Consider the following 22,430-nt stretch of genomic DNA (forward strand, 5'->3'; position numbering starts at 1 on the left):
CGGTCAACTCAACCTTGGTTGCCGGCCGACATGTACTGCTTTTCTGGAAGCCTGACCGAACGGAGCGGTGTGTTTGGCCAGTGAATCCAGCACTTAACGCAAAAACATGAACACCACCAGCGCCATTGCATGCATGTGGTCATGTGGACTTACTTGTGGTCTTGTGGAGCTATGAGATATGCATCGTCCTCCGGTTGCGGGTCAGAGTACAAGAGCATGTGGTTTGGCCGATCGAGTCCACTCCACTCCACTCCACCCGACCGCCGGCGGCGAGGTACCTCGCCTGACGTCGCCCATGACGGTGCCGCGCACCAGTCCGTTCGTCCGTATCGATCTGCAGATGCGCTAATTGTCGCTCTCTCTTCTCCCCAGCCGGCCTACCCATGGTGCGTCTCAAGTAGTCTTGGCAAAAGGGCAGGTTCCAAGTTACATGCGGTACGCCATGGTTTGCATGTTTGAGTATGAATTTCAACGCAGTGCACAGGTTTATGTACCTTCAGTGTTACTAACTCTAAAATAAACACCAAATAGAAAGTCTTTTATGTTATTCTACTGAGAACGAACTTCATTCTCACTAGACCGATACCTACATAGACATAGAAGAAAAACCATGCTACTTGCAATGTTGTAGAAAAACACAGCTAACTCGTGTTGGTATAAGAAAACATGCAGGCTGCCATAATCAAGATAAATGAGTGACGTAGTGAACTACTTAACCTAATTTTTCGATAAAGGGAATATATTAATATCAAAAAAATACCAATTACACCCAGCCTCTGCAACAACGCACCACCCTAATGGCACTACGGATGCACACAGCAAAAAAAGAAAAGAAAACTAAGAAACAAAAGTCCCGCTACAGTATCTCGGGCCTAACAACAACAATACATCCACCGCCAAGACAACACCTGAAATACAGACTCTCCAAAAACGATGCCTCCAAGAAGGAAACAGTGCTCTAACACCGTCATCGTCCGATCAACAATCTTAGGTTTTCACCCTGAAGATAGTCCCCGCTCTCAAAACAATCCTCCAACAAGAACATTGCCAGGCACAACCAGTTAAGGCCAGACCTTGGGTTTTCACCCTGAAAGGTAGGACTCTGAACTTCACCTGTGTTGTCGCCCCCACTTTCATACCGCTGCTGTGAAGCTCAGAACACCAAGCAAGTCCCTCAACAGCGCGGAGATTTGAACCTCCCTTAGCTAGTCCTCCCCTCCGGCCACTAGTAGAAAAAGAGGCTTCCGTCCACCCCCATTAGTCCCGGAAATATTCGAACCGCGACTAAAGGGGGCTTTAGTCGCGGTTCGGGAGGCAACCCGCGACTGATGCTCCATCCGAGACGAAAGGGTACCCCTTTAGTCGCGGTTGGTAACACCAACCAGGACTAACCTTTAGTCCCGGTTGGTGTCCCCAACCGGGACTAAAGGTTTTTCCGAGTTTTTTTACTCCCACGCACCCTGCACCCCCCCCACCGTGGATCGTCTTTTTTTGGTTTGTAAAATACAAAAGAAAATGATAGAAAATTCAAAAACAAAATGTTTTCAGATTCTTGTATGTTATGCAACCTACTATTCGGAGAAATTAAGAAATTCGAATTTTCACTTTTTTTGCAAAAAAAGTTTAAAAAATAGTAAAACCGCAATAACTTTTGCATAAACGTATAATATATCAAAAAAATCCTGGGAAAAAGTTACATCCGAATTCATCGAGGTTTACCCGGTTAGCCAATTTTTAGATTCTCAAAATTCCAAATAAAAATACGAAAGCAGGAAGATTTTAGTTTTTGCTATAAATTATGGATTTATATTTTCTAAATTTTTTTAAAAAATAAAATTAATAATTGCATCCAGCATAAAGATTACTATTACTTTTACCCAATTTTTAGATTTTCAAATTTTTAGGTTTTGGGAAAAAAAAAAGTAAATGTTTATTTATTTATTCACGATTATTATTACATCATTATTTTTGTTTATGAAAAAAATTATTTGAAATTCAAACAATAAAAAAATGTGACATCAACCAACATGTTAATAGGATTGATATGATACTAGTATCACATACATGTGCGCGTAGCACTTGGATGCGAGACAGAATGGAACTCGGAAGTTAAGCGTGCTAGAGGTGGAGTAGTGGGAGGATGGGTGACCGAGCGGGAAGTTTGACCACGAGTAAGTAATTTGACTAGAGATAAGTGTAGTTAGAGATAGAGACTAAGCTATGCAAATAACTGAAATAATAGAAATTCTGAAAAAAATAGAAAAAAAAGGGAGTTAGAAACCCAAATGAATTAAAAAAATAACGAAATAGCCTTTAGTCCCGGTTGGGGTCACAAACCGGGACTAAAGGTCCTTCGCCCAGTCGCACGCTAGCTGCCCACGTGGACGGACCTTTAGCAACCGCGACTAAAGGGGGGGCTTTAGTCGCGACCATTTAGTCCCGGTTGCGCAACCGCGACTAATGGCAGTTGCGAACCGGGACTAAAGCCCTTTTTTCTACCAGTGGGCCTTCATGAACTTCTCTTCTTCCAACTTTCATCATGGATCCATAGTCACTTGATGTCAGCGCAGAAAAAGAGCTTTGCTCCCTCCAGAACCAATCGGTCGGAATAAAAGTATGGGTGCGCACGACTGAATACCACCGATCCAGCAAACTCCAGGAAAAAAGCACTGTTACATTCGACGGCGGAGCCTTCCGGAACTCAACACTCCGGCCAGATCACGATTCTAGGCCTCCGGTAGGTCTTCCTCTTCACGCAAGAGAGACCCTAGGACCACCGCCTTTATTCAGGTCGGACCCCCACGTCGGCGACCATCCCGGGCTGGCCACTCAAACCCTCCAGCGGTGACACCGTCGCCGGCTTCCATGCTTCTCCATCTCACCGCCGGAACGCGGTGATAGATCGATTGATCCACCACCACCAACCGCAGTCCGACCCTCTCCGGCGAAGAAGACGGCCACATCCACCGTCGTACCCAAGGCTGCTGCCCCGGGCGACCTTGTGTCGCGGGTGAAGCCCGAGATCGCCCCCACTCACCGATGAGAGGCGCGGGGGGGGGGGGGGGAATTGGCGCATGCCATGGCCTAGCCGCCGCCCACCACCAGCCCCTGCCGGGGTGCTGCGGAGAGCCGACAGGGGGAGGGAGACCGCAACGCAGGCCGCCGCCGCCCATCCCATCCGCGCCGGCCGGTCCACCAGGGGAGAGCCGACGGGAGAAGGGGGCGCAGCGCAGGCCGCCGCCACCCATCCCATCCGCGCCTGTCGGTCTGCCATGCGTCGAGGAGGGGAGATCCGACCGCCGTCCACCACGCATCGACGAGGAAGGGCCCACGCCGCCGCCACACCCCGTGCGTCTTTGCCCCGGCGGCGGTTAGGGCTGGGAGGGTGGGGTGCGGGAGGTCCGTTTTTTCTCTATAGGGTCTTGATTTTCCTCAACATATGTGAGTCAACCTAATGGAAGAGCTCATGATTCATCGACGATGCAGCACAATGATAAGAAACTAACAGTCTTCCCGCACAAAAAAAGAATGCTTGTATCTATGGGCTGCCAAGCCGAGAAGCGAAGAATGCCGGCCAGTCTATCTCCAAACGAACACATGTCTGATAGGTGCCCCAACTATCACCGGACACGCCTATCAACTCAACCATCGCTCCACTCTCGAGGTTGGCGATGTACACAACATTGTTCCGCGTATCATGAATGAGCATTTTACCGTCCTTCTCATCCAAACAGACCAATGTCGCAACTTTTGCTTCATCTGGTGTCATCCCAGGTGGTTTCACTTCGAGAACACGGGTGTGGACCCACTTGGCAACACCACCTTCACTCTTTGTGCGGTTTTCTCGGGTCCAGATCACTACCCGGATACCTTGGCCTTGTCATTGGAAAGTTACCGAAAGTGTCCTATGGTTGGTGACACTAAGAATTGACGAACCATGATAATCTTGAGTGTAAAGATGTTCTTCGGGAATCTCGACCCTCGTTAGCGAGATGCAACATATCTTCATGTCTATGTCAAGAGTACACGTATAAAAGCTCTCTCCGCATTGGTAAATAACGAGCCAATGTGATGTCCCATTGCAGATAACTGGCTCGGGACGACGAAGCGCCAAGAGACCGCCTTCCGCCATGGCATCAAATGGGTACTTGGTCCGCGTGCTCCACCTCGCCTCTTGAGATGAGAACGTGTGGACGTTGAGAGGCTGGTAAATATTGTGGTTGTCGATGATGAGCACTTTGAAAAAGACGGGGTTGCCTGACGGGGCCGAAGGTTGTTGTTCCCTATTAGAGGAATAGTCTGCGCAGGTGAGGATGGCGTAGCCGGTGTGGTTGCATCTCCAGTTGCAATCGAGCGGAGGGAGCAACTCGCATATGCCCGTGAGCATGTTGCACACAGCTAGCCGAAGGACGCTGGCTGGTCGGGCACGGGCCGAGATGAGGCGCATGAGGAGGAGGCCGCGACGTGACACGAGCGGCACTGCACGGGAGAGGAGGCACGCTGCAGCCTCGGGGAGAAAAGAGCCCAGTGGGCGGCGGCCAGTGCCGAAGACCGACCGGGGAGTCGGGACGAAGGATGTCTCCAGTGGATAGTACCCTTTGCCGTTGTTGAGAATTTTCTGAGAGATGTACCCAGCAAGGAAGGTCACGACGCCTGCTCTGGCCAGCGGCGGCGGAGGAAGGAGGCGTCGGCCACGAGGCGGTTCCACGGCCTGCACGTCACGGCGCAGCGAAAGAGAGCGGCCTGATCCTTCACACGGACGAGGATCTCGAGGATCACGTCCTCCGGGAGCGACACGGCGGTCTGGTGGCGGCGGCGGCAGACGTCGATCTTCTCCCGTAGCGCGATCGTGAGAGAGAGCGACGAGCGATCTGACCACGACCCGTAGGCTTTCTTGATTATGGATGTCAATTGGACTCTGCGTCATACTATTTTCTTTCCAGTCGGGTTTTCAGCTGCATCTTAAAAGGGCCTGTTACTGTTTTTGACCCGCTTGAAACATGGGAAGACAAAAGAGCCCACCCATGACTAGGTGAAAGTGTGAAACAGATCAGAACGAGCTCGATGGCCATGAAATAGCAAGGCCGAATATTTTTAGAAGTTATACTCCTACGGTCGTCGACACTACCTGCCATTGTCATTATCACTATAGCTAAGTATGCTCACCTTCACTTCCTCGTTCACGAGGTCACCAAGTAGCCTTCCTAGCCACACACCTTGACATATCCCCCCTGCAGCTGCAATATACTCAGCTTCATATGAAGATAATACAACTACTTTTTGCTTTTATGATAGCTAACTTATGATGTTATTTTTGAATAAATATATATGCCACGTCCAAGGTACTTTTTACGATCGTCAACATCACTTGCCATGTCACTATCACTATATCCAAGTATCTTCACATTCCACATCGTTACACATCGTTGTTACAGCTGCAAGATACTCAGCTTCACGGGAAGATAATGCAACTACCTTTTGTTTTTATGATAGCCAACTGTCCAACTTATGATGCTATTTCCAAAGAAATATGCCACACGTGAGGTACTCTTACGGTCATTAGCATCACCTACCATGTCACTATCACTGTAGCCAAGCATCTTCACCGTCCCCTTCTCCTTCAAATAGACAATACCAAAGTTAGTCGTCCCTTTGATATACCTGATTGAGTATATGCTTCACGGCTTCCCAATGCTCCAGCGCCATTGATATACGGTGTGTTTGGCCAGTGAATCCAGCGCTTAACGCAAAAACATGAACACCACCAGCGCCATTGCATGCATGTGGTCATGTGGACTTACTTGTGGTCTTGTGGAGCTACGATGCATCGTCCTTAGGTTGCGGTACAAGAGCATGTGGTTTGGTCGATCGAGACCACTCCACTCCACCCCACCGCCGGCGGAGAGCTACCTTGCCTGACGTCGCCTCTTACGTGCCGGCACCAGTCCGTCCGTCTGTCCATATAGATCAGCAGGTGCGCTAATTGTCCCTATCTCTTCTCCCCGGCTGTCCTACGCACGGTGCGTCTCAACTCTCAAGTAGTCTTGGCAAATGGCATGCTCCAACAAGTTGCATACGGTACACAAGTAATGCCATGGTTCGCAAGTTTGTGTATGAATTTGCACTCAGTGGACAAGTTTATGTACCAGTACTGTTATTAACTCTAAAATAAACACCAAATAAAAATTCTTTGACGTCATTCTACTGAACGAACTTCATTCTGACTAGACCGATCCCTACGTAGACAAAGAAAATAAACCATGCTACTTGCAATGATCTAAAAAACACGGCTAACTCGTGATGATGTAAGAAACCATGCAGGTTGTCATAATCAAGATAAGCGAATGAGGTAGTGAGCTACTTGACCTAATGAAGATTCATCCACGATGTAGCACAATAATAAGAAACTAAACAGTGTCTACCGGCACAAAAAAAACAATGCTTGTATCTATGGGCTGCCAATCCCCGAAGCGAAGAATGCCGGCCAGTCCATCTCCAAAACAAAACCTGTCTGGTGCACCAACTATCACCGGCCACGCCTGTCAACTCATCCATCCCTACACTCTCGAGGTTGGTGATGTACACAACATTGTTCCGCGTACCATGAATGCACATTTTACTGTCCTTCTCATCCAAACAGACCAATGTCACAACTTTTCCTTCATCAGTTGTCATCCCACGTGGTTTCAGCTCGAGAACACGGGTGTGGACCCACTTGGCAACACCACCTTCTCTTTTTGTGTAGTTTTCTCGGGTCCAAATCACTACCCGGATACCTTCTCCTTGTCGTTGGTAAATTACCGAGAGTGTCGTATCGTTGGTGACACTAAGAATCGGCGGACCATGATAATCTTGAGAGTAAATATGTTCTTCGGGAATCTCGACCCTCAGTAGCGAGATACAACATATCTTCATGTCTACGCCAAAGAGTACACGTATAAAAGCGCTCTCCACATTGATAAAGAACGAGCCAATAAGTTCTCATTGCAGACGATGGCCTCGGGACGCGAAGCGCCAAGAGATGATATATATTTTTTATAGTATATATTTTATATTATTATTATTAAATTTATGATCTAGGGATACGCGCAAGCCCTATAAACTGGGACGGAGGGAGTAGTAAAAATAGAGGAAGAGATTTGCAAAGAAATAAAAACAGGGGAGAGATGGGCATCCGCTGGGTTGACTGGACGAATAAGACAGCCCAGTATTGGTCAGGACAGCTGTGAGCCCACGCGGAGGCCGAGATATAAGCCCATGAAGGCACCAAATGGAAGTAACAGGAGGAGTGGCGTGAACGAGACATGAATCGAAACGTTAAAAATAAAATAGTATCAAAAATCGTGGTCGGCAGGATTCGAACCTGCGCGGGCAAAGCCCACATGATTTCTAGTCATGCCCGATAACCACTCCGGCACGACCACTTGGTTGTGTTCTAATCCAAGAAACACCTAGTTAACAGAAGACAAGTTAAGCAAACTAATAAAAACGGGACGAACAGGGACAAAACTTCTGGTCCTATCCAATCCACCCCAAATAAAATAAGCAACCGGTCTATTCCCTGTCGCGCTGGATTTCCTTGGTCGGCAGTTCGCACGGACACCTCGGCACGACCACTTGGATGTCTTACTTGAACACTGGAAATAGTAGTTACGAATATACACTTCAGCAGAGGAAGCATCCGCACGGTACCAACTGGGCGAACATGAACAAAATCTCTCTTTTTTTTTTGATGTGATGAACAAAATCTCCGTAGCCAGGATAAAATAATCGCCGCGCTGGATTCCTTTGTCGGCAATGCCTCCCTGCCCGCTTGTCGCGCGCGTCGGTCCATCGCGGACACCTCGGCACGACGCCTTCCTGCATGCCACAGAGAAAACAGGCCGGCACGACGCTAGTACAGAAGGCTCAGCAGCATAATTGAAGCATATCTATGGAGGTTCAGCGACGGATGTAGCGCTGACACGGAAGGCCGTATCTCGCCTCCTGTTCCTGATGGATGCCGATCATCTTATCACGCGCAGGAGGATAATACGATTGATCAAGCCAGTCAGCGTAGAATCCCCGGGGTCGCCTCGGACCGCTACGGCTTAACCGCCCCAACATACATTCCTAGAAACAAAGAAAAACTGTCTGGCAGCAGATGAAGATCTATTGCACGCGCTGATCTCATGTGATCATGCGAAGAGGTTTTGGGTGGAGGCACAAGATTGGTTACAATTTACCTTGTCAAAGCTACACCCACGTACTTGGACCCGTGACATTACTTGTGATGATATGTTCTCAAGTTCTGACCGATCAAAGATAATTACGGTTATGTGGGCCATTTGGAACTCGAGAAACAGTTGGACACATGATAGGGGGGTTTATGACCCAGCCCATTCTGTTTAAATGGCTACGGATGCACTGGCGATCCTGAATATTCCGAGGAGTTGTGCTACTGTTCTTCCTGGTCATGGTTGGCGCCCTCCGGATGAAGGTGTTGTGAAAATTAACATTGATGGAGGACTATCTCTGGATGCTCGTGAATGTGGTGCTGGAGGTGTGGCACGCTCACACTCTTCCTACTTGGGAGCATGGAGTAAACCCTACTCTGGGGTTTCTGACCCTCTCGTTGCTGAATTCTTGGTTGTGCGTGATGGAGTGATCTTCGCAAAGCTCCGGGGCTATTCCAAGGTAGTGATCGAGACAGATTGCCTGGAGATGATTAATCTCTGGAACTCTTGCCACGACTGTGGCACCAATTCTGCAAGAAATAGGAGAGCTAGTCTCATGTTTTTCTACTTTTGTTATTCAGCATGTATCTGGCTGCAAACACTCCGGCACACATGTGTGCTAAGTTTGCTTGTACGCTGGTTGTGACGAGCAGTTTGCTCGATTGTATCCCTGATTTCCTGGTCGTTAGCCTTCTGGCTAATAGTGAGGGGTCAGTTTTAGCTGAATAAAATCTCTCAAGTTTCCCTGAAAAAAAAGTAAATACAAAGAAAAACAATTCGGAACCACAACTCTTGGATGCCGATCGACGCCGCAAAACAAAACCCTGGTCCCTGGCTGGCTTAATCGTGTTATTCTCCTGCGATAAGATGAACGGAATCCATCAGGAACAGGGAGGCGAGATACGGTCTCCGTCCTACCGCATAGCAGCATCTGCTTCATAAACTTTGTTGCTGCCCTGCGGCCTGCCTGCATTGACGACGTCTCCCTGACTTCCTCCCGCGTACTATACGTGTACCGTATAGTCGTCGTGTACGTACCTGGTCGCGGTGAACCGGCCGGCGGTGACACTCAAATGGAACGGGCCGGAGCGTGTCAACAGAAGCCATCTGTACTAGTACCATCGAGTAGACTTTTAAGATAATACTTGCACGAAATGATTCTCCAGCCAAACTATTTCACGTTTCTGATCCTTTTGTGTGGGGTAGCGCCCTTCGCAAGGACGTCACACTCTTCTGTGTGGCGCTATTCGCAAGAGCGTCACATGCAAGGCAAAGCTCCCCGGGTGACAACGGATTAACTTATCAATGCCTACGTATTGTAAATTAGGGTTTTAGTCGGAAGTAGAGGGCAAGTAGATCTCGAAGGTTTCAGCCGAAAAGTACTCGACGATTATGAAAACTAGGGTTGCGTGAAATAATGAGTCGATCCTTTCTTTGTCCCTCGACTCCCCCTTATATAGGAGGCGGAGCCGAGGGATTCGTAATACACAAGTTACAGAGTCCGGGAGGGTTTCCAACCCGTCCCGTAAAATTACAAGTCTATATTTCCTAATACAACTCTAACTTTCCTTGGTACTAATCTGGGCTTTCAAACTTCATAATCTTCGACTCGTGGGCCTTCAGTAAACCCCGGGTACCATCTTTGGCAGGCCCATTGGGGATGCCTATGTCACCGGGTGAGCTATGAGATCAATGAAAATGCATATGACAAGCCATATTATCTTGCTGATGGCATCTAGCCTGACTGGGCCACATTGGTGAAGACTGACTGTAATCCAAACTCCGAGAAGACGAGGAGGTTTGCCAAGATGCAAGAGGCTTGCATGAAAGATGTGGAGCACGGATTTGGTGTGCTCCAAGCTCGGTGGGCAATTGCCCGTCACCCGGCAAGAACATGGTCGCTGAAGACCATGCATGAGATGATGATATGCTGCGTGATCATGCACAACATGATCGTTGAGAACGAGCGTCCTGATGGCCGCAATGAGAACCACTGGGACTTCCAATGTGAGCTAGTTGCGCCACTCCTGGGGCTTTATCTTGGGAGGACTATCTACATATGAATGTAGAAGTCACTAACGAGAACGTCTGCAAGCAGCTGCAGACGGATCTGATCGAGCATCAGTGGACATTGGCTAGCCATGAAGATCATACCTAGAGAAATACTATCTTATTTTCATGTAGACTTTTCAAAATTTGAATGTAATAACTATGACTTCGTTGAATTCCTTATTTTGTTGTTTGGAAACTTCATAATTGATGCAAACGCGAAAATGCGTCGGGCCGCTGGAGCCACCCTAGGAACAAACGGACGCACGAACAAAAATGGTCTGTCTCGCGTCCGCCGCGCGACGCAAACGGACGCTAGCGGACACCGAAATGCGTCGCGGCGCGGGAGATGCCTTTATAGCGAAGCTGTTCATACTCTCCCAAAGTTCAGACCTAGCACTGTAGGTAAGTCGGTTACATCAGCATGATTCGGAAATCAAATAGGATGTTCAGTTAGTCTGACTTGTTTTCAGGATCCATGTAGTGGGAGTTCATGCATATCACTCGGGTGCCATTTCAGAATCCGGCCAGCAGGTTGACGGCCTGCTCCCAGCCTCTAAGTTCTCCTGTTTTGCAGGGTTTTTAGATATTAACTGGATAATTTTTACAGGAGAAATGCAGCATTTTAATTTCCCACTTTACTACCCTTGATAAGATTACGAGTAATTTCAAGAATAGATACCTCAAATCAATATGATTTCTACCGAGTGGCTAGGAATCTTGATGCGGACGTAAACCGTGTTATGTTCATGGCTCCGGTGATGAAGAGGTGAGGACGGCCACAATCTTCGGCTCGCGCTATCGTTTTGTAATCGCTGCTAGGTGGTAGTAAAACCAATTTATAATGTTTATGTTCTACTATAGATGATTATCAAAAGATTGACGAGATTTTCCGGAAAAAAATCGTCTTGTGTTTTCTTCATGCACCTTGTCCGGTTTGAAAACTTTCCATCAGTCACCTAAAAAATTACATATTTTCGTCTACGTATATAGTGTACGAAAACATAACAACTTTAATATTTTTTTATTATATATGCATTCTTCAAACAATTGCAGACAGCTCCTCTAACTTTGATCTAAGCAAATCACATAGGCTATATCCATCACACAAACCTCATCTAAAGTCTTTTGTCTGCTACTACTAGTTAAAATTATGATCTTATACCTCGTTGCAAAACAACTGATAATTGTAGACTTTTTCAATGTCTCAACAGAAGAGTGATATTTCTTATGCAAATCTCTACGCCGAAGTAATGTCGATGGACCAACACGCGCCTATAATTATGCTTAATAAAGGCCATTTGTTACTAACAACAAATGTGTTAGGGCATGTACAACGCTAGCCTCTTTCTTAGACGCTTAGCAGCCAAAAAAATAAAGATTTATTGTGAAAGACAAACACAGGCGCCCGGGACTCCAATGCAAAGCGCTAACTGAGGCGCTATACATGATCCATTTTCTGCGCGTGGATAGCCATTCACTGCTGGGCAAAACGGTATTGCGAACGAAAAATAAGCGGAGCGCCGACGACTAAGTTTGCGTCGACGCAACAAGAATTTCTAAAATCAGGCGGGATTACATCTATAACTACCAGGAAATTAACCCTGACGCCCGCGCTAAGCGCCCGCGTTGTACATGCCTTAGTGTTACCGATTGCAAGAATGTGGTTAGCAATGATTGGGCATGACTTGTCAAATCCCGGTCTAAACTAGCCATTTATACTAAACACTTTTACCCTTCATAACAATCCTTATTGCCATATCTACATCGTATGTCTTGATATATCTCATTCAACATAATATCTTGAATAATAGTTTGGTATACACGCTCGAGTATATTAAGGCCATGATAGTAATGTTCAACTATTTACCTTTACAAAGACATTTGTAGGGCCAAACTAAAACTTTTTTTAAGAAAGTTGTTTTTATTTGCTTGGCATATTGGACAAATGGATTCCACCATAAATCTATAGATTTTAATGTTATGATGTATTCTAAGGTATCATTAAATATGAACACAAGCAGGTACAATGTTTTAGTTCACAAAGCTTATAAATAACTTGAGACAGAGAGGTTTCTAGAGCATGGAACTATCAAACTTACGTTAAAGTGATATGTAAATCTAGACTATATAAATTGTCAACCAAGAATTTGCCTCCAAATTCCGTATTGGCTTTCTTTTACAGTACCATGCCCTGATACTCCATTAGAGGAGGTAGTTGTACCAGACTAATCTAGTCATCCATCCCCCAAATTTTGATTGTTTTTCCTTGGATAATTAATATGACTTTACAGTGGATTAAATCGTTTGAACCATGTAGTTATGAAAAAAAAATGACCGCGCAATAACTAAAGAACACAGGATTGAATCGATTACACCAAGTTTATCGGGAATTCGGGACAAAGTCAAAGGGCCCCACCTATCGTCTCCCTCGAGGTCGTGAGGATTGCAGCGGGGAAAAATAAAATAACGCGGGGCCCTTGGTGCCAGATTTGCATCCGAAGGTTCTATTTGTGGGATCTGTTTTATTGATAGCCACCCGAGCGTCACGTTTTAAGGGTCCACTTTTTGCGGTATCTGGTAGAGATGTGCTAAAACACTGGCATGGATAAAAAGACAATCTCAAATTGCTTTTGTTTTTATACAAAAATTTTCGAATTTTTTCGGAGCAACCTACCTGTCTTTCTTGATGCAAGCGTGGAACGTGTCATATACACCAATGCGTATATTTTTTGAAAAAGAAACCAGATTCAAACATTTGTTACACTGCTCTATCGGAAGGCGACCCCCTCTCCCTCTCGCCGTTATCCACTTTGCTGAACAAACGCTACTGCAGTTGTCTTGCACATCTCACAGTTTTAGTTGCCAGGAGTGCATCGTACTTCTCGACAAAGTTGTTTTTCTTGAAAATTTCTTCAGGGGGAATGAATGTGTTTTAAGCTTTTTTATAGAGATCTTTTGCCCTTTGGATCTGTTTTTCTTAAATGTAGCTGATATTTTCTATGTTCCATTCTAGGCTCATCTCAAAAAAACAATAATCTGCTATTTGTAACTCGGCCCATTCTGGGCCAGCTAGAAGTGAAACGCACAACAACACTTGCAGGACCGACGCTGGCTGTTGCAAGCGCCTCCTTCTCCCTCGCCGCCGCCCTCGGTCACGAGCTCACTCATCATTAGTTTAAGTGTGAGGCCGCGGCGTCTGTGTGGCGGCGGAGACGGGATTTCTCGCCCGCCAACTCCGGCCGTCCCGCATCGCCGTGGCCGATGACCGCGCCACCGGAGACCGCGGCCACTCGAAAAACGGCGGCGATGAGGAGGCCCGGCCCTTGGCGCAGACCCGTGCCTCCGACCGGCGGCTGCGTCCGACCTCCGCCTCGTGGGGCCAGCCCTCCCGTCCGTCCGCGCTGCGGCGCCACCGGCATGGAGGCCCTGCTCGGGCAGCCGCCGGGGCGTCTTCGGTGGCGGATACGGCGGTTGGTGCCTCTGGGGACCGCGCGGCGGAGGGGCTGGGCGTTGCTTCCGGTCGCTGGTTCCGGCGAAAGCCAAGCCGCAGATCTGAGCCGCCCCGTCGTGGATTCGTCCACTTCGTCTCTGCCATGTTCCGATTTGGTACCCTTACTCCCTTCTCTCTCGCTCGCTCGGTCGATGATGTCTGTACGTGTGTGTTTGTGCGAGCTCCGACCAGACCGAGGGTTTGGCTGGTCGCCGGATCCAGATCCCAATTCCTAGGGGGCCGCCTCCGACTAGCAAGTTTGGCGCTGGGAATCCTAGGAGTAGAGTAGGGATCGAGCCAGTGTTGTGTTGCGTAGCACAACCTTTGGGAATCTCAGACTTGGTGGTGATCGTTGGCTGTTTTGGCTGCGGAATTTCGCGTCATTACTCTGGGGATCACACCACCGTCTGCATCAGTGGCGGAGCTTAGACCAACAATTGATCCACCGTCATCATCATCATCATCATCATCAATTGTGGCACCCAAGACTGGGGCATCTTGGATGTTAGGATTTGCGGTGATGAGGCCTGGTCGTGCTCACCCATGCCTCTCAGCAGTCAGTCCTCCGCCTCACGGGGCCAGCCCTCCTGTCCATGCTGCAATGCCAGGGCATGGAGCCCAAGTTCAGGCGAGCTGCTGTGGCGTTTGCGGCTTTGGGGACCATGGGGTGGAGGCTGGCTTCCAGTTGCTGCTGCTGCTGCTGCTGGCGATTTACACAAAAATAACCCTTTTCGCTGCAGCCTACCAAACTCGCTCTTATTCTCTGAGCATATATGATGTCCGTGAAGCTGGAGTGTAAGTTATGGGTCGCCCCGTTGGAGATGCTCTCACTCACGAGCTCACTCATCATTAGTTTAAGTGTGAAGCTGCGGCGTGTGTGTGGCGGTGGAGCCGGGTTTCTCCCCCGTCGCTCTAGCCGTCTTTCGCCTCGTCGTGGCCGATGATAGTACAACAAGAGACCGAGGCCACTTGGAAAACGACGGTGATGAGGAAACCCGGCCCTTGGTGCAGACCCGGGCCTGCGTGCGGCAGCTGCGTCGGACCTCCGCCTCGTGGGGCCAGCCCTTCCGTCCGCGCCGTGGCGCAACTGGCATGGAGGCCCTGCTCGGGCAGCCGCCGTGGCGTTGTTGGTGGCTGATGCGGTGGTAGGGGGTTCTGCGGACCACGCGGCGGAGGCTGAGCGTTGCTTCTGGTCGTGGGTTCCGGCGAAAGCCAAGCCGTTGATCTGAGCCGCCTCGTTATGGATTCGTCCACTTCGTTTCTGCCATGTTTCGATTTGGTACCCCTACTCCCTTCTCACCCTCTCTCTCTCTCTCTCTCTCTCTCTCTCTCTCTCTCTCTCTCTCTCTCTCTCTCAAATTCCTCTAAATATCACTGCAACCTACCAAACGAGCCCTTAGTCTCTGAGCATCTATGATGCATGACCTACTTGGTTGTGAATCTGGACTGTAAGAGATGCTGCTAGCTACTCTCTCTGTTCCATTATAAGCTTCTTTACATGAGCAAGCCCTAACCAGATGGAGGGTCTGATTGATCGCTGGTTCTAGATCCCTCCTCTAAGGGTGCTGCCTCCAATGAGCAGTTGGGGGCTGGGAACCCTCAGGGAGTAGAGATGGCCCCGCGATTCATGGAATCCAGTTGTGGTAAACTTGGTGGTGAATCTGTGATAGTTCTCTATGAACCTTTGGATCAAAGAGGACCTTAAGTTTGTTGTTGTTTCTGCTGCTACTACTGTTGTTGTTGCTCCTCCACCTCCTCATCTCTCTCTCTCTCTCTCTCTCTCTCTCTCTCTCTCTCTCTCTCTCTCTCTCTCTCTCTAAATGGCTCTTCTGAGCACTTAATTGCACTTGTGGTTGAGGGTGTCTACAACTGCAATGAAACGGAGGGATATCTGAAGGCTCACCGGTTCCTGGTCCCATCTATAAGGGCGCCGCCTCCGCCCTCCGCCAAGCAGTTGGATGCTGGGAACCTTATGGAGTAGGGGTGGAACCAGCGGTGCGAGATTGACTGCTGGTTTATTGGCCTTACAAGATCTTGGGGGAGCTGAAAGTGCCTTTTTTGCCTTTTAGCATTTTAGGTGGTTAGCGTATGTCCAAATGACACTTCACTCTAATAATCAAGAAATAGAATTCTTATGAGGGGCAGTGATGATTGACCATTGCTGATATAAGCACACCCTTGATCAATTGAGGTGTGTGTGGGTATCAAATTAGATCCTCCCTCTTCTCCCGGAGCTGTTTTGATCATGTGCTTATTTTGGTGGCTCTGTCCTTGGATGGTCATTCTTGTCAGTGATAACCAGGGCAGATTCACTAAAGTAGAGACCAGAGTGATCTGGTGATGGGAGATGATAGGGGTAGGGTTGCAGGATCGATGAAAGGCGAATCTGAGCACAACTCAAATGCAGTCATACTGGTTCCAAACAAGATGTGCTACAATCAATATACTCTTATATTGGTTGTCTTAACATCTTATACTATGTTATGGAGGGAGTATGTTGTTTTGGATCTGTATCCATGTTCATGGCTTCTTTGATTCACAGGGTTTTAAAAATACATAGAGATCGGATTACATTGTCATGCATCTTTTTATTATGTTGGCCAATCTTGAGGGCGATGATGATTGACTTTGGCTGAAATAAGCGTGCCTTTGAGCAATCAAGGCACCTGTGGGTATCAAGTTACATCCTCCCTTGCATCTCTGATCCTTTTTGATACTGTGAACTGCTGGTTCTGTCCTTGGATGGTCATTCTAGTTGAGTGATAACCAGGGCAGCTCCAAAGTTAAAACGGGTTCATCTGGTGATAAGAGATGATGGGGCTAGGGTTATATGATCGAGCAAAGGCGAATCTGAGCCCACTCAAATACAATTTTACTGGTCTATTAGCATGATGTGCTACACAGTTTCCTTAAACATTCGTGTTTGGAGGTTTTACTTCTTTTAGCATCTCCCAGCAAAAAATATCAGATTCATGTTACTTTAGTTTCAATACTATGAAGGCCTAGTCTCAGCAAGTTACCAGTACATGCTGCAAAGGTTGGTTCTACCGGATTGTTCATGTAAACAGTGACCTCCTGATATAAACTATTGCGTGTTGCTGCCTGTACGGCGATGCAAGTGGACGGTCCAGCGGACCTGACGGACAGTCCGCCAGGTTAGGTGCAAGGAGCGATTGGTTAATTCAATTGAAAGGTGATTAATAACGAATTGACCAGCGGACCGTTTTTTTAAGTCTGGCGGGCGTCCGCCTGCATCCCTATGCCTGTAACCAATAAACATTTTTAATGAGACTGGGCTGATATAAACTATTGAACTGGCATTCCATTATTTCCTTTTGTTAGTTTTGAAGCTTTCCCATTTGCTATGGTTGTAGTTGTATGGATCTTGTCTTGTATGATTTCTGTCTGCAGCATTGTACTTTTATCTTACTATTTTTTTGCATCATGCTAAAATATTGATGAAAATAAAATAAATATTGGCGTATACCTGGAACATAGTTCTGAAACCCCAAACTTTATTTCTGTTGGTTTAGCTGAGTTGTCGCAAGCTGTACCTAATTGTTTTAGTTCTCTTGTGTTAGCCACTTCTGTTTGTGCATCAACCAAACATAAAGTCTGGCGCCAATATTTTCGCCAGGCAACCACCTCATGGTCTGATCTAGGGTTTGATATCTGAAGGCTCGCTGGTTGCTGGTCCCATTTATAAGGGCGCCACCTCCACCAAGCAGTTGGATGCTGGGAACCCTATGGAGTAGGAGTGAAACCAGCGGTGTGAGATTGACTGTTGGTTTATTGCCTTACAAGATTTTTGGGGGAGCTAAATGGGCCTTTTTTCCTTTGGAATATGTCTCCCAACCATGAGAACTGATAGTGATCACGTAGTCTTTGCCTTAGAGCATTTTAGGCAGACAACGTATGTGCAATTGACACTTAGCTCTGATAATCAAGAAACAGATTCCTTACGAGAGGCAGTGATGATTGATATTACTGATATAAGCACACCCTTGAGAAATTGAGGTGTGTGTGGGCATCAAATTGGATCCCCCCTCTTCTCCCGGAGCTGCATTTGAGTTGGGCTCAGATTCGACTTTCCTCGATCATTAAACCCTACCCCTATCATCTCCCATCACCTTGGAGGAAGGTTGTAGATACAAGGAGTTACGGACCAGGTGCTGTGACTGCAGCTCTGCTCTCCAAAAGGATTCATGACATCTGTACTTAGACGAAAAACCGTAAGTTCCTTGCTCAATAAAGCTGGGCAGAGACTGAGTCACAGCGTAAGTTCCACAGGGACAAAGTGTAGCACGCGGAAACGGTTTACTTGTCCAATTGGGTTCTAGGCATCAACGTCATGAACAGATCAATGCTTAATCGTATCGTCCGTCGGATCTAGATTCATTTTCCGAACCCTCGCTGAGGCTCTGATCTAGAATAGAAACTCAGAATTGACACTGGACACAAGAGACATGTAACATAAAGATCTATAACCAATTTAACCATACCATGGCAGTTCCGTGTTTTAAGGCTCCTTCCAGGTGAAACTACCACATTTACTGGGTGGAATCTAGAGAAGCCTTCTTAACGAGCATGAAGTGAAAAACACATTAGGCCTTGTTCGCTGTCCGTGGTTTTGTGTGTTTTGAGGAGTGTTTTGAGGGGTGTTTTAGATAAAAACACCAAGCATCTAAAACACTACAAAACCCTTTTGATCCAAAACACTTATCAAAACACTTGTTTTTCATTTCTTCCATTGTCGTCCTCAGTGGGCTCATCTGGTTCATGTTCTTCACCCTGATCTTTTTCTTCATTGTCTTCCATTGCCATATCGCGTACTCAGGGAACATAGATTGGTAGTCATTATCGTTCTCTTCTTCATCGTCGTCTTCCATCATAACCCCTCTTTCTCTGTGCTCCGTCCAAACATTATAGCCAGACATGAAACCGGAATGAAGCGGGTGGCTCTGAATGACTCTTGGGGAAGTGTGATCCTTTTCATTCCGACAATCAACACATGGACAGTACATAAAGCCACCACCATGCTTGTTCGCCTCGGCCGGATCGCGGAAAGAATGCATGCCTTTTCTGTAAGTGGGTGTGCGTCGGTCACCGTACATCCATGGAATGCTCATATGCATCAAACAACTGTATATCAAACACAATCACGATCCGAAAATTAGTACCACACGGTCTAAACGAGAAAATATTTGCTAACCTTGTAGGACAAGAGGAAATTAAGAGGAGAAAGCTTAAGCGTGGCTCGGGCACCTGTCATGCTTGTCTTCGGTGAACTCGACTGAAGTCGCTCTAACACACATTTCAACAAACACTTCTAGTGCATACTAGTAAAAAAGGACAAGCACAAAGCCACACTCCTCCACCAGAAAAAAACAAGAGAGTGGGAAGTAGGGCTGCCATATATATAGGGCTCGACCATTTGTCCCGATTTAAGACACAAACCAGAACTAAAGAGGCAGCATCTGGCTGCAGCGGGCAACATGACCCTTTTGTCCCGGTTTGTATCTCAAATCGGGACAAATGGATCCTACCGGGACCTATGGGTGCCGTACGCTGGGCGTTTATAGAGCGACGTGGCCAGGCTTTTAGTCCCGGTCTGAAACACGGTTGAGACAAAAGGTGCCTGACCAAAGCGCGGGTCGACATAGCCAGACTTTTCTCACATCTAATAACTCGTAACCCAAGTGGATGTTAATTAGGATTAAGCACGAATTCAACGTCCGCACGGCGTTGTGTGCGCGTATACGAGTTGTATACAACCAGATGGGATACATCAGGTGTCCTAGTCCGACTAGGTCCTTGAGTTTATGTGTGCTACACAGCTAGAAACCGGGTCGTACTGAAGTTCTAGTCGGCAAGGGCGCAACCGCGCAAGGCTGCCACTAGGACCGTGAGAAGCATAGTCTGCGCCGGTATATCCATATAATCTACGTTGTATCTAGAACCGTGAGTTCAATAGAAAAGCCACTAGGACCGACAAGGCCCTTTGGCTAGCTAGCTGATCTCTAACGATCGATCAGTCTGGGCTAACTGGATTTTGTACCTCGCGGCGGAAGTACTTAGTGGACTCCCTAATAACCTTCTAACTAGGGCCCTGTGGATACTCGATTCTCGCCAGATCGTAGCACACTCTCACACGATAACAGTACTGTAGAAGAACCATGGGTGCTGACGGCAGCAGCCGCTGCCGCTGCCGCACCACCTTGTCGGTCCCGGAGGACGTTCTTCTGGAGATCCTCCTCCGCGTAGATGACCCGGCCACACTCTTCCGCTGCGCTGTGACGTGCAGGTCATGGAGCCGCCTCGTGGCCGACCGCTCTTTTCTCCGCCACCGCTGGCCGGACCAGGACACCTCCGCCTGCACCCGCACGCCTTCCACCTTTGTCGCTGGGTTCTTTGTTCAGAAACGACTCGCCAACCCCGTGGTCACTAAGTATTGCAATGACACATTCTTCATCCCGACCCCGCGGTCGGTCCTCGGCCCCGGCCTCCGCATCCTAGGGTCTTTTTTCCCACAAGCCGCGAGCCTCCTCGACTATGTGGTGCCACTTGTGTCGCGCCGTGGCCTCCTCCTCATCCGCCTCAACCCACACGGTGCAGATCCACCCACCATCCATTGGCTAGCCGTGTGCAACATGGTCACAGGCGCGTGCGAGGTGCTGCCCCCGCTAGATTGCAATTGGGATTCCGAGGGTACCGGCTACGCTATCATTACCGACGCAGACTATGCTTCTGACGGGGAGCGACACACTTCGGCACCGGCTTTCTTCAAAGTGTTCATCGTCATCAACCATGATATTAACCAGCCACTCAGCATTCACACGTTCTCGTCTCAAGATGCGAGGTGGAGCACGCCGACGAAGTGCCCTTCTAATGACATGATGAACGAAGGTGATCGCGTGAAGCTTTGTCGTCCCGAGGCCGTCGTGTGCAACGGGACAGCGCATTGGATCATTAATTATAGAGGGAGGGACAACACATTGGATACATGTACTCTTGATGTAGACATCAACACATGTTGCGCCTCGCTAACAAGGATCGAGATCCCAGGTAAATGTCTTCACTCTCCATCTTCTTACGATATCCCACGGCTCAGCGTCATCGACGACAGGACGCTCTCGCTGTTTTGCCAACATAACCGAGGCATGCGGGTAGTGATCTGGACACGACAAAACGGTGGAAAAAGTGAGGGTGCCTCCAAGTGGGTTCATGAGCGTGTCGTCGAGCTCAAACCACCCGTTGAAGTTCAGAGCTTGGTCATTTTGGATGAGAAGGGGGGTAGTTTGCTCGTCGATGATAAAAAGAGTAATGTGTACATTGTCGACCTCAAGACTCAAGCGATGGAGAAGATAACAAACTGGCCTGATGGTTGGCATTCCCGTCAGAGAGGTGTTCTCCTAGAGATGGATTGGCCATCCTTCTTCGCTTCTCAGCTAGGCAGTCCCTAGATGCATGCATGTTCTGTGCCGGTAAATTTTTGTTTTCTTATTGTTATTATGATGTATTGCCGATGAATGGTGAGCTTTTCATTATTTCAAGTAGTTCATTACGTCAGTTACTGCCGTGTGTGTACAGGTTTTTCATGTCCTCTACGATCCCCGACACAAATTATTCTGGTGAATATTGTTCTAATGTTTAATAACGACAGCATATCGAACCTCCTTTTCGGAAAACAAATAATAACAGCACGTGACACGTCATTGATACTCGAGTTTTCATCAATCCTTGTCGCAAAGAAATGGTCATTTCTGATGTCATTGAGTGGGCAAGAAGCAAAGGTCATTTAGCTTTCCCGCCTGCTGTAGTGCCTCACATACAAATTTTTTTGTCCGATTGTTGTACGACTTCGACGTGGCTTAGTCTGATTCAAAGCCAAAAATCATGTATCTCCGTACTCGTCATTAATATAAGCTAAGTTCCCTTATCTTTTTGTGAATTTCATTACTGTTTCTCAAGCGCCCGATGCTGCTCCCTATTCACCTTGTTGTATGTTTCATCTAATCGTAAATTTCCATTTGATGTTGCATTGTTTCATCCAATCGTAATGTTTCTAACCGCAAAAAAATACGATTTACAGTTAAACTTAATTTCCGGCCAAAAATTAATTTTTCTCTCTCCTAAACTTGCCGGGATTTCACGGAAATTTCCCAAAAGTTTATTCCCACCAGGTGGATGTGCCCAGGAGAAGATCTTAATTAACTTGTCTGTTATTCAACTGGGGTTGCCAAAAGAGTAGTAGCACTCATGCTGCTCATGTCGTTGTATGCCTAGCCAATGTACCAATGAATAAGATAAGGGCCGGTACTCGTCCTGTCTATACGGTCATCATGGCTTAATAGATCTAGCCAGGATAAATACCGAGGCGCAGATAAGATGATCCTCGCGAGTAGGACCTGCAGTTACATATAGCAGATCGATTTAACATTTAACAGACGACAGAGGGAAAAGCAGAACAATGACCTGGGAGAGAAGGAACCACGGGTTAATGGAAGGACTCAGCTCAGCGCCCGATCCTTTACGGTCGAGGGTTGGAATTTCCCAAACCAACCAGATAGCACAACCACACGTATGCCCCTTCTGGGAATTATCGCATTCAGGGGACTTGCCTCTCCTTCACAAGGTGCTCGTTCCCAGAATCAGACTAAAAGCTTACAGCA

The 22,430-nt window shown here is 47.6% G+C and overlaps 1 non-coding gene across 1 annotated transcript; it reads right to left on the reverse strand.

Moving 5' to 3' along the window:
* Window positions 1–7,342: 7,342 nt before the first annotated feature.
* TRNAS-AGA lies at window positions 7,343–7,424 on the reverse strand. The gene has a single exon. It is a non-coding gene; the product is annotated as a tRNA-Ser (tRNA).
* Between the last annotated feature and the right edge of the window lie 15,006 nt (window positions 7,425–22,430).

The sequence above is a fragment of the Lolium rigidum genome, chromosome 1 (genome assembly GCF_022539505.1).
Source record: "Lolium rigidum isolate FL_2022 chromosome 1, APGP_CSIRO_Lrig_0.1, whole genome shotgun sequence".
Taxonomy (NCBI): Eukaryota; Viridiplantae; Streptophyta; class Magnoliopsida; order Poales; family Poaceae; genus Lolium; species Lolium rigidum.